The following is a 14,964-nucleotide window of genomic DNA, read 5'->3' on the forward strand; positions in this document are numbered from 1 at the left end:
ACATTCATCATTCCCACCAGTAATCATTATTGCCACTTACTAGTACGTTAATGCATCTGTTCATCTACTGTTTAGGTAAATTATGGTTCGGCACTTGTAAGTTTGTTTAAACGGCTTCCGAGTCTATTAGAAAACCTGTCATTATGACATATTTTGTTTGTTTTAAATCTATACTAAATACAAAAAATACGAACATTAGGGTGGTTTTTATTTTGCAATTTATCGTAGAGTTCTACGATCTGTGTGAACACGATTGCGTCCAGAGTAGAGAACCTTCAGAATCAGTGAAATGGAAAAATATTTTTTAAATATTAAATAAATTTTTTGAAAAGGACTTTATATGGGGATTGGGTCCAAAATCGGGTCGAATTTTATTTAATAATATACTTCTGATATATAACTTTATCCCAAAACCGATTCAAAGTTTCTCGAGGAGGAATTGCTAGACGATATAATCAATTCTTAAATTAAGTTTGTTAATTCTTGAATTGAATTAATTGATTTGAAAACTATATTCTTCAAAGGCTGGGAACGGAAAATATGTATAAACTGAAAGCCCACCTAATACTACATACATTTGTATGCATATGCAGCAACATCATTATGTAGCACGTACATGAGTATAGCTTCCGTTTATTGATGATTATGATGCTGCAACTGCTGCTTCATCTTTGGTGCTGTCAGCACTAAAATACTATTTAAATATTGTGCGGTGGTCAGTTTTCTAAGAATTTTATCTCAATTTAATTCTTCATTCAATATATTTGTGTAAACATCAAGTGTATATTTGTGTCAATATTTACATATGACTACTTTATTAAGTGTTAAATATGCGTATGCATTTTGTTGCACTCGAAAAATTATTGTAAGTAAAAGATGAATGAATTGAGTTTGACCACTTTACGCAAATCAGTATGAAGAAACATGTCAGAGTGTTATATACAGCTTTGGCGAATATTAAATACTTGGTTTCTACAGTTGAAACGAAAAGTCGACTTTTCGACTTTTTTCATTTAGTTAAAAGTCGACTTTTCGACTTTTTGCATTTTATGAAAAGTCGATTTTTTTTTTTCACTTTTTTAAAATTTTCGACTATTTTTGACTTTTTTCTACAATTTTCGAGTTTTCGACTTTTTCCGTTGCACTCGAAAAATTATTGTAAGTAAAAGATGAATGAATTGAGTTTGACCACTTTACGCAAATCAGTATGAAGAAACATGTCAGAGTGTTATATACAGCTTTGGCGAATATTAAATACTTGGTTTCTACAGTTGAAACGAAAAGTCGACTTTTCGACTTTTTTCATTTAGTTAAAAGTCGACTTTTCGACTTTTTGCATTTTATGAAAAGTCGATTTTTTTCCACTTTTTTAAAATTTTCGACTATTTTTGACTTTTTTCTACAATTTTCGAGTTTTCGACTTTTTCCGACTTTTCGACTTTTGTTAACAAAGTCGACTTTTCGACTTTTTTCACAGACGATATTCGAGTTATCGACTTTTTGGAACAAAATAGTTGACTTCGACTTTTCGACTTTTTTCGACAAAAAGTCGATTGTTCGATTATTCGAAAGTCGATTTATAGAACCCTCTTAAATACTCTTCAGTTATAGCCTATAATGACGTGATTTCAAAATCTGAAATTTTGTTTCCATATACTTAAAAAAAAGAATTTAGTAATCCGTACTCAAATCATTCCTGAAAGGTTTGAGAACTATATTAAGTACTGGTTTCCTTAAATCAAGTACAAAATACTTGATTAAAGTACGGATCCGTTAAGTACGAAAACACTTCCATGAATTTCCAATATGCGCTCATTAGCATCCCTTTAGGTAGACATTTGCCAGTCCCAGCAAGTTCTTCAGGATGCCAGAACATTGGTGAGATACCAATGTCATCAACATTATGCCCAAGTTGAACTCTCAGCTCACGCTCTCTATTGGTTGTTTGAGCCCTTGGAAGCGATTAAGTGTTCAATATTTTATTGTTGTTGCATAGCCAAAGTTGCCAAGAGAAGACTCTTTCTCTTGGCAACTTTGGCGTAAGTTGGCGACTCTTTTCCTTTTTCATTATCTAGCTTCTTCTTCTTCGTTTTGCGGGGCTGCTTTTGCGACATTCATACCCTTATTGGCTTTGTCATCCTTACTCGTAGAACTCTGACTTAAGATTCCTTTGAGTGAGATATGGTTTGGCTACTTCTTAGGTTTAAATTTATCAGTTTTTTATCAATTATCAGTTGTCAGCTCCTATATTTGAAGGCTGAAGTAACTTAGAGATCTCTCAGAGTACTACTGGTGTTATTGCAATCCCGGGGGAAAGAGGTGCTACCAGTACCTTTAGTCCGCTGGTGGTGATGATCATATGTATACTCGGCCTTTCCTTGGAATTATTTGACACGGGATACTACGAGAACCGGTAGCTCGCAAGTCAGAGTTTTGGACTTTATCTTATACCGGTTATTGGATAGGTCCCTTCGGGATGAACGTGGTGGCTGTGGTTTAAACACAAATTCGGAAGAGATGTCGGTTAAAAAACTGATGCCGAGACAACATATACCCAGCAGAAGAGTGACTGTGAGACTAAGCGTTGGAAATGAGTTATTGTTAAGTGCATATATGTGGGGTATGCGGATCTTAAACACCCGTATACCTAGAGTGAGTGTGTCGAATGAATGAGAAGTATAGTGGATTGAATGGTGATGAATGAAAGGTATCTTATACAAGTCGTACATTTCCTTTTTTGTCCAGGTTTGTTCAGGATTTACTCTGTTCATACCAGACTGTGTGTTCTTTGTGAGTAAAACAAAATCCTCGGCTTATTAAATGGATTTGTGTTTTGCTGTACTGAATACGTTTCTAGTTGCTGTTGCCGACAAACGGAAGTGATGTTTTTGTATCTCGGAAGTTAAGCAACTGGCCTGTAATGGTCCGATATTAGATAGCTCGAGTACTTGAGAAAAGTGCTTAACAGGGATCGTCTGAACCGTGTTCAAAAATTGCCACTTGCGTCTAATCGATCAACCAGTGGTTATAAAAGTACTGGCCAACACGGCATTTGTTCACGTAAAGCACTTCGTCTCTTCCCTCCGAGTATATCCTTCTATTTTACCCACACATGTTTACAAATGGCATGCTGTTCATTTGACGGATTGTCCGCCATGGAAGTACTTTAGCCTTTTGTTCACGATTTCAAGACGACGACATTTGACTCGCAAACAGGTCAACACTACCAACGGTACTGTGTTATTTAGACCCTTGCACTATAACATCGATATTATTATTTTTACCTCTATATGTGTATGTCTCTTTAGGGAAACATTCGCTTATCTTGTTTTTGGTCCGCGGGGAATATATGTTTCCCAAGTGGTGGACATACTGGCTTCCTCTGCTTAAGTGAAACGATGAAAAATATCGATTTATGGTAGTAGATATAAGAGTTCAAAGATTTGTGTGCTCTTGGCCCTAGCGCCTCTATTTTTCCCCAGAAAATGGGCTTCATATTTTCAATAAATAAAATAGTTATTGGTGGGAAATAAAAGTGATCCCAGCTTAGAGTTTTTTTGACCTTAACCCTGTATTAAAATTTTAATAAAAATATTTATACAGAAAAAGTAAATTATAATTCATTTATTTGCATTCCGAAAATCACAAGATCTCAAAGTCGAGATTCTGGAATAATAAAACATTATAAATAAATTAGCCAAATAATTTGGCACTAAAATCTAGATTGCTCTGTTCATTTCCAGTATTGTTATCTCCCTTAATTGTATTCTATAAAATTAAAAAATAAGAAATTAATACTTTATTGGCGTTTTTAGTCAGACATTTTATTTCTAGTATATAAACTTACATCACCAGGAACAGCCATAGCGAGGGCTATAACGCAAGAAATTCCAAATAGTACTTGCAATAATTTCATTCTGATAAAGTGTACTTTAGGCTGGAGTGCTATATTTTCAAATGTATCAGACATTGCCTTGACATGTCTATTTATACAGTTTCTGGAAAGCATATTTCTTTGATCAAATATAAATTTCTTTAAATAAATAATTATGGTGAAATTAAGAATCATAGTAAACCACATTGTAATTATAATTATTGTTTTTTTTTTTCAAATTAATAATACCAATATAGCAACCAAATTCTTCATAAACAGGTTTTATGGGAACTAAAATGTCGTCGCTTAATTTTGCATGGATAGGATCATATAACGCCCCCCTCAGAAAATTACTTTAACGCTCCCAACTTCTTTTAAACTGTCAGTACTGTCATCATAAGTAAGTTTTATTCGAACTTAAATCTCCCCGCTTTTATTAGAATCGGACCATAATTGATCCAACCCCCCATATAAGGCTCCCTTTTCAAAATTACTAAACGCTCATAACTTGTTTCAAAATGTCAGTATAGCAACGAAATTCGACATAACTAAAGTTTCTCTCAAATTTTATAAGGATCGGTCTATAATTGGTCCTACCCCCCATATAATTGATTTACTGTATATCGTCTTAGTTCCCTCTAATTACTCAGGTCAACGATGAAAAAACTTTACCTATTATGTATTTTATATAAAAACTTTTCAGAATATAAAATTTCAGATAATAGGAAATATACATTTAAAGTTTTAGTAATATCGAATAATTTTAACCCATAAACTGTGATGGTCAAACTCAAGCTATGCAATATTGGGAAATTTTCTTAAAATTATAAATAAATCGATTTTCAACCGATTAAATGAAACTTAGAAAAAATATAAAATGAAGACCCGTATTTATGATGACATCGAAAACTTTTAATTAACCTTTAAACGTAAATATATTTTTATAATTATTTTAGTTATTTATTTACTTTTCTATAATTTTCTCATGATTTTTATAATTATAGTGAAAAATCGATACCAAGATCAAAATCGCTATTGCTTTGAGAAATATTAGTATTGTGATCGCCTTTTACGATATTCTGAAATTATAAACAGATAATAAGAAATAAATTATTTTAATTAAAAATCGTAGATTTAAATGAAAAAGAAAAAACCAAATTGAATCTTAGCAAGTTTGTTTAAAGCTAGTGAATCTTTTAATACAATATAGTAATTGCAAACGAAATTGAATTAAATTTTATAATATAAAAAAACTCACATGACCAGGCGCTGCCAAAACGCTGACAATTATGCAGCCAATTGCGAATATCACTTGAAATAGTTTCATTATTAATTTGTTATATTTACAAATGTTTTAAAGATGTGGTGTTAAAATGATTTCTAATACTGTTATAATTTCTGCTAGAAACTATTGTTTCTAAACACTAGTTCTATTAAATTATAATATTTCTCTTATTATTTTCCCTTTTGATGTGAAAATATTTAATAATCGATACTCAATATTCAATATATAACCAGCAAATATTAAAATAGTCAATGTTAGTCATATACAAACCACTATTACTAATAATTCCTAACATTCACATAATTAGGTTTAATAATAAATTCGTCTTAAAATAAGAAAAGAAAGAAGAAAATAAATATATAGATTTCGTAATAAACGCATATTAATAATATGTATATTATTTTGAAATGTTTGCTAATAAGTATTTTCAAGTCTTAACAGCGAAATGTATTTGGATTTAACCATGCACTTTAGTAGGTTAGTAGTAGTTAGTGTTCATGTCTGGTACACCGGAGGTCGTGGGTTCAACGAACTAACTAACTAACTAACTACTAACTAACTAACTAACTAACTAACTAACTAACTACTAACTAACTAACTACTAACTAACTAACTAACTAACTAACTAACTAACTACTAACTAACTAACTAACTAACTAACTAACTAACTAACTAACTAACTAACTAACTAACTAACTAACTAACTAACTAACTAACTAACTAACTAACTAACTAACTAACTAACTAACTAACTAACTAACTAACTAACTAACTAACTAACTAACTAACTAACTAACTAACTAACTAACTAACTAACTAACTAACTAACTAACTAACTAACTAACTAACTAACTAACTAACTAACTAACTAACTAACTAACTAACTAACTAACTAACTAACTAACTAACTAACTAACTAACTAACTAACTAACTAACTAACTAACTAACTAACTAACTAACTAACTAACTAACTACTAACTACTAACTAACTAACTAACTAACTAACTAACTAACTAACTAACTAACTAACTAACTAACTAACTAACTAACTAACTAACTAACTACTAACTACTAACTAACTAACTAACTAACTAACTAACTAACTAACTAACTAACTAACTAACTAACTACTAACTAACTAACTAACTAACTAACTAACTACTAACTAACTAACTAACTAACTAACTAACTAACTAACTAACTAACTAACTACTAACTAACTAACTAACTAACTAACTAACTACTAACTAACTAACTAACTAACTAACTAACTAACTAACTAACTAACTAACTAACTAACTAACTAACTAACTAACTAACTAACTAACTAACTAACTACTAACTAACTAACTAACTAACTAACTAACTAACTAACTAACTAACTAACTAACTAACTAACTAACTAACTAACTAACTAACTAACTAACTAACTAACTAACTAACTAACTAACTAACTAACTACTAACTAACTAACTAACTAACTAACTAACTAACTAACTAACTAACTAACTAACTAACTAACTAACTAACTAACTAACTACTAACTAACTAACTAACTAACTAACTAACTAACTAACTACTAACTAACTAACTAACTAACTAACTAACTAACTAACTAACTAACTACTAACTAACTAACTACTAACTAACTAACTAACTAACTACTAACTAACTAACTAACTAACTAACTAACTAACTAACTAACTAACTAACTAACTAACTAACTAACTAACTAACTAACTAACTAACTAACTACTAACTAACTAACTAACTAACTAACTAACTAACTAACTAACTAACTAACTAACTAACTAACTAACTAACTAACTAACTAACTAACTAACTAACTAACTAACTAACTAACTAACTAACTAACTAACTAACTAACTAACTAACTAACTAACTAACTAACTAACTAACTAACTAACTAACTAACTAACTAACTAACTAACTAACTACTAACTAACTAACTAACTAACTAACTAACTAACTTAACTAACACTAACTAACTAACTAACTAACTAACTAACTAACTACTAACTAACTACTAACTAACTAACTAACTAACTAACTACTACTAACTAACTAACTAACTAACTAAATAACTAACTAACTACTAACTAACTAACTGACTACTAACTAACTAACTACTAACTAGCTAACTACGAACTAAAAAAACGAACTAGCTTACGAACTAGAGAACTAACGAACTAGCTAACTTTTTTTCAAGCTTGTATGAAGGGAAAAAAATTTGTCTGACAGGCCGTACCCCCTCTAGAATTGTTCTTTGGATTGTAAAACTATGTCATACAAAAAATTAGGCTGATAGGATAACGTTAACAAGTGCCGCAACGGCTCTGAAGTTTACAAAGGAAAAAAATCGAATTTTTCAGTTTTTGCTCAAATTTGGCCATTTAGTAATAAATTTTGAAATTTATTGCAAAAGGTTTAAAGCATAATTTTTTATACTTAATATAGAAATTTGTGTTTTATTTTTGTTATTCCTCTAATTATATAGAGCATTCTTCAAATAGATAGTGATTTTTTTTTGAATTTTTGAACTTTGGTGTTAAATTGTTCCCAGGTTAATCTACCTTTTTTTCACTCTATTTTAAATATCGGACTATATACGATAAATTCCACTTATTTTTGGTAAATATGGCCGACAAATAAATATTATTTCGATATGGTACACTAAGAATTCCCAAATATTGTAAAATTTGACCTTTCAACTCCACAGTTTTAGAGTTAAGAATGTCCTATATTAATAAAAATTCTGATATATATGTTTAATATTATCTGGACTATAATACTCTAAGGCTAATACTTCGTTTTGTGGGAGAATTCTAATATACATATGTACATGTCGTCAATAAAAATCTGTCCAACTGGAAGTATTATATTCGTCTATGACTATTATATTAACAAGTGTAGTTGTAGAAGCGCAGGTTCCAAATTTAATCAAATTATCTCAAAAAATGCGTCCTGTAGTGCGCACAAGGTTTACATGGACAGACGGACATAGCTTAATCGACTCAGGAAGTGATTCTGAGCCGATTGGTATGCTTTAAGGAAGGTGTAGGATCAATATTTTTGGGTGTTACAAACATCAGCAAAACGCAAAGTGTAGGGTATAAAAAGTCCGAAAATAGTGAATAAAATAAAATCAATCCTTTAAAGTACATATCAACAATTTAAGCTCAAAGTTCAAAAGTTCTGAAAATCATTATATTCTTTCACATTTTCAAAAAATAAAACAAATTATTTATTAAGTATTGCTCATTCTATAATCATTTAAAATAAATTTTACATTTACATTGAAATTAAGCCTAAAAACTTAAAAAAAAATACTTTTATAATTTCAGTGGAACTTCGAGATCTAATCCAACATCACTATTCGATTGTTTTATACCTGAGTTGTTATTTCCTTTAATGATATTCTGTAATTAATAAAATTATTTTATATTATTCACTTAAACAGAACTACTTACATGGCCGGGTGCACCCAAAACACCGACAACTACACAGCCAATTGCGAATATAACTTGAAATAGTTTCATTTTATTATTTAATATTTTTACAGCTTTCACAGGTCGTCTTAAGATTAACTATAGTACTGCTATAGTTTTTCTGTATACTATATTCCGATTATATACTATATTCTATACAGTAGAATGTTTATAATGTCAACATCATTTACGGGCTTTAAAAATCTCGTTTATATTATTTACTTTGTTAGAGTAAAATTTTTGATAACTTGTAACATATCGGTCCTGAATATGGAATATGTTTTTCGATGTTGCCACGACTTAAGTTTAAAACAAATTTATGTTTTAGTATAAATCTTAAAACGCGATTTATAAAAAACCTTTCACATGTAATTCATTTTAGCTATTGCTACCTGTAGGTGAAAACTATGTGGTTAGAAAAACTAATCAAAAGTGATTAATCGTTTTCTAATGAGGTCACAGACCACTAACTTCAAATTAATCTGTTAACGGACTTATAACTAGACTTGTTCATAAATTCCATAAATAACACAGGCCAACGAAATTCGACCGATTTTAATGTATTTTTAGCTGCTGAAACCGGATATTATGTCAGTTTTTCTCTATAACCCACAATTTTCTCGCAAAATATCATTAAATATTTAGTTTATATATAAAGGAAGTTTTATATAAAAAACTTTATATATTTAAAAAAAAATATCGAGAAAATATTGTGAGAAAATTTATAAAATTATTATATATCTTATATATCCACCATCAAACCACCCGTATTAATAAACTTTGATATTATCGATCTATGTCGAATCAGATGTCGACATTAATATGAACATCAGGTAAATATTTAGAAGAGGGCCTTTAATAAAGGCCTTAGCATGGACCGTGCTCTTCCGAATTAAAAATATTAATTTTGTTTGATCCAATATTTATAATCATATACTGTTTTTTTTGTAAAAGTGGTTATATGGAGGGTAGAGTCAATTATGGGCCTATCCTCTTCGGTTTATACAATAATTATTTTTGTCTAGTGTCGCTGTACTCGTATCTTTAATTCAGTAATCAGCTTTAAAGTAATTTTCTAATGGGGACCTTAATTGGGGCGTAGGATAGGGGCTAATACAAAACTTGTTTATGTGATATTTCATCGCTGTAGTCGTATTTGAGCGTTACAGCCAGTAACGAGCTTTACAGTCACTATCTGAGGGGGACCTTATATGGAGGGTGGGGTCAGTTATAGACCGATCCCGATAAGATTTGATAAAGAGTTTTAGGCTAGCACAAAACTTGATTATGTAGAATTTCACTGCTGTAATTGCATTTTTGAGTCAGTAATGAGCGTTAAAGTCATTTTCTGGAGGGGACCTTATAGGGGTTTAGGGTCAATTACAGACTAATCCTCATAAAATTTAGTAGAGAGATTTTGGCTAATATGAAACTTGTTTATGTTGCTGTACTCGCATTTTTAAGCTAGTAATGAACGTTAAAGTCATTTTCTGAAGGCGACCTTACAAGGGGGATAGGGTTAATTAAGGACCGATTCTTATACAAATTCATAGAGAGCTTTTGGCTCGCACAAAACATGTTTATGTAAAATTTTACCGCTGTACTCACATTTGTGAGTCAGTAATAAGCCTTAAAGTCATTTTCTGAAGGGGACCTTATATGGGGGGTAGGGTCAATTATGGACCCAACCTCATAAAGTTTAAGAAAATGATTTTAGTTTCTATAAAACTTTTTTATGTCAAAGTTCATTGCTATATATATGTTTCTTAAGGTCAGATATGAGCATTAAAGTCATTAAAGTCTGAAGGGGACCTTATATGGGGGTAGGGTCTATTATGAACCGATCCTTATAAAATTTTACGAAATGATTTCAATTCCCATAAAACATGTTTGTGGCAAAATTTCACCGCTATTGATGTTTATCTCAGCCAGTTATGGGCGATAAAGTCATTTTCTGAAGGGGACTTTATATGGTCGGTAGGGTCAATTATGGGTCTATCCATATAAAATTTTACAAAGAAATTTAAGTTCCCATAAAACATGTTTGTGCCGAATTTCAAATCAATTGATGCTTCTTTTAGCCAGTTATGAGCGATAAAGTAAATTTCTGAAGGGGGCCTTATAGGGGGGGCTAGGCGAAATCGTGGACCGATATTTCCCATTTTCAATACCAAACAAACCGCATCGACTAGAACTAGTTCAGCTCGCTTCCATTTGGACTCTATCGTGTTTTCAACAGACAGACAGACAGACGGACATGGCTAGATCGTCTTATATACTTTTATGGCCCATAAATTATGGGTCTTAGACGCATATTTCAATGTGTTACAAACGGAATGACAAAAACAATATACCCCCCATCTTTTTTGATGGTGGATATAAAAATATTATCAAAATCCTTCGAAATCCTCATATTTCAAATCTCAGGTACCGTTAATCTGTAAGAGATATCGACCTATTTTCTTTACTATTTTAATAATTATAATAAATAAGAAAATCCTTTCAAAATATGTTACGATTGGAGATTTTCTAATAACACATTTATTTATATTAACAATTCCAAATATTATTGGATTCCAAAATTCTGCTTTCGTTATGTTCTTTCCAATATTATCAGTTAATTAGCCCCATAAACTGATGCTGCCATCAGCATTCTTCTGTTTATTTCCACTATTGTTATCTCCTTTAATTATATTCTGTAAAATTTAAATTCGTTATTCAAATTAAAGTATGGGAGTTATTACCTAAATCATTAATTTATTGTATATAAACTTACATGACCAGGATATGCCATAGCAAGGGCAATAACACAGGAAATAGCAAATATCACTTGAAATAATTTCATGTTGCAAAAGAACTTTTGATGACAGTGCTCTACGCTGATCTGTTAAAAGTTTTGCATTGACATGCCTATTTATACCGTTTATGTGGAACTTATGTATTTATTTGTACGAGAATAATGAAGTCTTTTTTGAAATAAAAATCTATAGTTAATGTGAATTTATAATAAACCACATTATAGATATAAATATTTTTAAAACTAATTTTATTTTTACACTTATAAAGTCAATTACTTAGAATATGCGTATTTATTTAATTACATTTAGCATTACGAATTTCAAGAAAAGTAGTTGTCATGGGGCTGAAAAATGTATTATATTTATAATCGTTAAAAACTTGTTAAATTGTTACTCGATCCATTACAAAAAAGTTTACATGTTTCATGTCTGTTCATTTCGAATTCATAGTCGAATTAAGTCGCTTTACGTATATCTATGTAACAGTGGACCGTAATAATTAAAGACCACATTTCAGACCTATGGCTCTTCTACCAGAGGTCCTTTAGCGTATATGAGATTTCTATTCTATTTTCCATGTGTATATACCAGACCTGGGCGATTTCCATTAATTTTGCATTAACATTAAATTAAAAAAAAATTAATTTAATGTAAAAAATATTGCATTAACATTAAGTTTGTAAAATTTAATGCATTAAATTTCCATTAACATTAAATATTTTTGAATTTAATGCATTAATTTTACATTAACATTAAATATTTTTGAAATTAATGCATTAATTTTGCATTAACATTAAATATATCTGAATTTAGTGCATTAATTTTACATTAACATTAAATAAGCAATAAAATTAATGCATTAATATTCCATTAACATTAATATATATAAAAATTGATAAACATAAATAAAAATACAACACAAAAGACCTCGATCTAACTAAATACAACTAAAATTAAATAGGTTAAAGTCCTTTCTAATAACTCCTATATTCCATTCAAACTTGTGTGTTTTAAATATGATATTTATATAAGATTCCACAGACAAAATAAACTAAAAAAGGAATATCTGGGAAGTGATACTATTCTTCTAATAAGTATTATCGTGTATAGGACTTATTCGAAAGGACTTTAACAAAATAAACTAAAAAAGGAATATCTGGGAAGTGATACTATTCTTCTAATATGTATTATCGAGTATAGGAATTATTAGAAAGGACTTTAACACATTCAATTTTACTTGAATTTAGTTAGACCGAGGTCTTTAGCGCTGTATTCTTATTTTTATAAATTATTTTATACATTAATGTTAATGGAAAATTAATGCATTAATTTTATTTTTTATTATTTAATGTTAATGAAAAATTAATGCATTAAATTCAAAAATATTTAATGTTAATGCAAAATTAATGCATTAATTTCACAAATATTTAATGTTAATGTAAAATTAATGCATTAAATTTAAAAATATTTAATGTTAATGCAAATTTAATGCATTAAATGTACCCATGTTAATGTTAATGCAATAAACTTGCATTAACATTAATTTTTTTTAATGTAGAAAAAATTGTTAATGCATTAACACATTTAATGCATTTATCCCAGGTCTGGTATATACATAGGTATAGAAACCTGCTAGACACTTATATACATGGTTCAGACTAAAAACCGGGATTCAGTTTAGGCAAGAATTTTCCTCTTCCTTGTGAAGAGGTTTCCTGACATGTATTTATATATATATGGTTCATTAAGTCAAGGAACACGCGTCAATTTGGAACTGGTATAAGGATTGAATATGAGAGTCAGTTTGTACATTATTGAAAGCACCTTCGATCTCTATACAGATTGCAAGTGTATATATACAGTTTGTTATCAGAGATTTATCTATTTAATCATCAACCTCATTTAACGTTGCTTTCACTGATCTACCCTTTACATAATCATGTAGCTTTTATTTGAGGTCTCTGTCCATAATTCTATTTTTAAACATGTTAGCCGTTCCCAGATATTGGAGGCTTTCCAGTTCTATATACACTTTCTATTTTGATATAAATGATCCCTTAGTAAGGTTCCAATTAGTCTTAAACTTATTTCGAAAATTTATTGCCTTCGGAAATTTTGAATATTTGTATGGTTTCAATTATAGCCCTCCAAAAATTTGTCTTCTTGCGAGTCGATAACTTCTATATAATAATTTTCCGTTTACCACCTCATCCTTTATTGTTAATAGTGGACTTTAAGAGGACCTTTACTTTACTATTTAATCCCCCCCGGGGCATGTTCCGTTGATTAAAGATCCTCATCTTGGTGTTATTGCAATCTTGGGGGAAAGAAGTGCTACCAGTACCTCTAGTCTGCCGGGACTATAAACTAGTGATGTTCAAATGTATCCTAGGCCTTTTCTTTGAATGATTTGACATGGGGTCAAACCAGAGAACCACATAATCTGGTACCACGGGAACCGGTAGCCCGCACCGCAGACTTCGTCGTGTCTCGGTTAATAGAGACTGTCGAGAATGTCAGTTAAAAGACTAATGCGCGGTTAAGTCTACAATTCGGGATAAGTTCGGTGCTGTTGCCGAGAAAACAGATACGCCACAGAGGGGTGACTATTGCACTAAGCTTTGGAAATGTGTTGGCATTAAGTGTATAAGATACGGGATGAATGTAGGATGAATGAACGTACCTTACCCACCGGCAGAACCATGTACAAAAAAGTGTAATCAGCCTAAATAAGATTTTAATACGAACATATGTAAATTACTCTCTTAAGGGTAACGTTTATGCGCACAGTGTAAATGGCCAGTAATTTGTCTAGTTTCACTGGCCATTACATCACGCAGAGTTGAGTTGACTAACTATTTATTAGAAAATATTTATATGGTGATTATGATGACTGACTAAGCTTACATCTACTTAGAATTATATACCCAGCAAAAACTTTCGTTACCAAAATAAAAGAAAATAATAACTAAATTAACTCCATAAATAGCTGTTCGAAACTTAAGCAACTTTTTGATCTTCTTATGAAAATCTTTGGTCCTTTTGAGTTCCAAACACCTTTATGGAATAGATTAGTTACAAGTGTAGTTCGTAATGAATCCCAATCGGATTTTAAGCCATTCGCCAGCTGTAATGTTTTCTAAAACTGCGAGTTTCGACCCAGCGCTTCAGAATGCCGAATGGCATTTCTAAGGGGCTTGAGTCAGGAGATTTTGATGGACAATCAAAGAATTTGGGTCCCATTATACGATAACTACTCTTAGATCAACTTTGCCAAAGGTTTTGGTTCATTATCATGCTGAAAATCGCAATAAAGTAAGTTGTTCTGTTCAATGTACTTAATCCTATGGTTCATTTTGTTGGCCAAAAATGTCCCAGAAAGTAAAACAATCCAATTTTATTTGTATTTCAACATCAGGACTTACTCTACTTACTAAAAATATTGCCCACAACCTTAATTTAAGTCTTTAATGTACGATGATGTAACCGCATATGAA

General features: G+C 30.5%; 2 long non-coding RNA genes across 2 annotated transcripts; both read right to left on the minus strand.

The window, feature by feature from the left end:
- Positions 1-3,594: 3,594 nt before the first annotated feature.
- On the minus strand, positions 3,595-5,290 carry LOC119604193. Its single transcript, XR_005231487.1, has 4 exons — positions 5,133-5,290; positions 4,843-4,953; positions 3,848-3,998; positions 3,595-3,768 (listed from the first exon to the last, which is right to left on the minus strand). It is a non-coding gene; the product is annotated as an uncharacterized LOC119604193 (long non-coding RNA).
- Positions 5,291-11,177: 5,887 nt separating this feature from the next.
- Positions 11,178-11,581, minus strand: LOC119604181. The gene is made up of 2 exons (XR_005231477.1): positions 11,446-11,581; positions 11,178-11,365 (listed from the first exon to the last, which is right to left on the minus strand). It is a non-coding gene; the product is annotated as an uncharacterized LOC119604181 (long non-coding RNA).
- Positions 11,582-14,964: the final 3,383 nt, after the last annotated feature.

This window comes from Lucilia sericata, unplaced genomic scaffold (genome assembly GCF_015586225.1).
Source record: "Lucilia sericata isolate MDLA Ls3-8-SP2 unplaced genomic scaffold, ASM1558622v1 Contig000368F_arrow, whole genome shotgun sequence".
In the NCBI taxonomy this organism is placed as follows: domain Eukaryota; kingdom Metazoa; phylum Arthropoda; class Insecta; order Diptera; family Calliphoridae; genus Lucilia; species Lucilia sericata.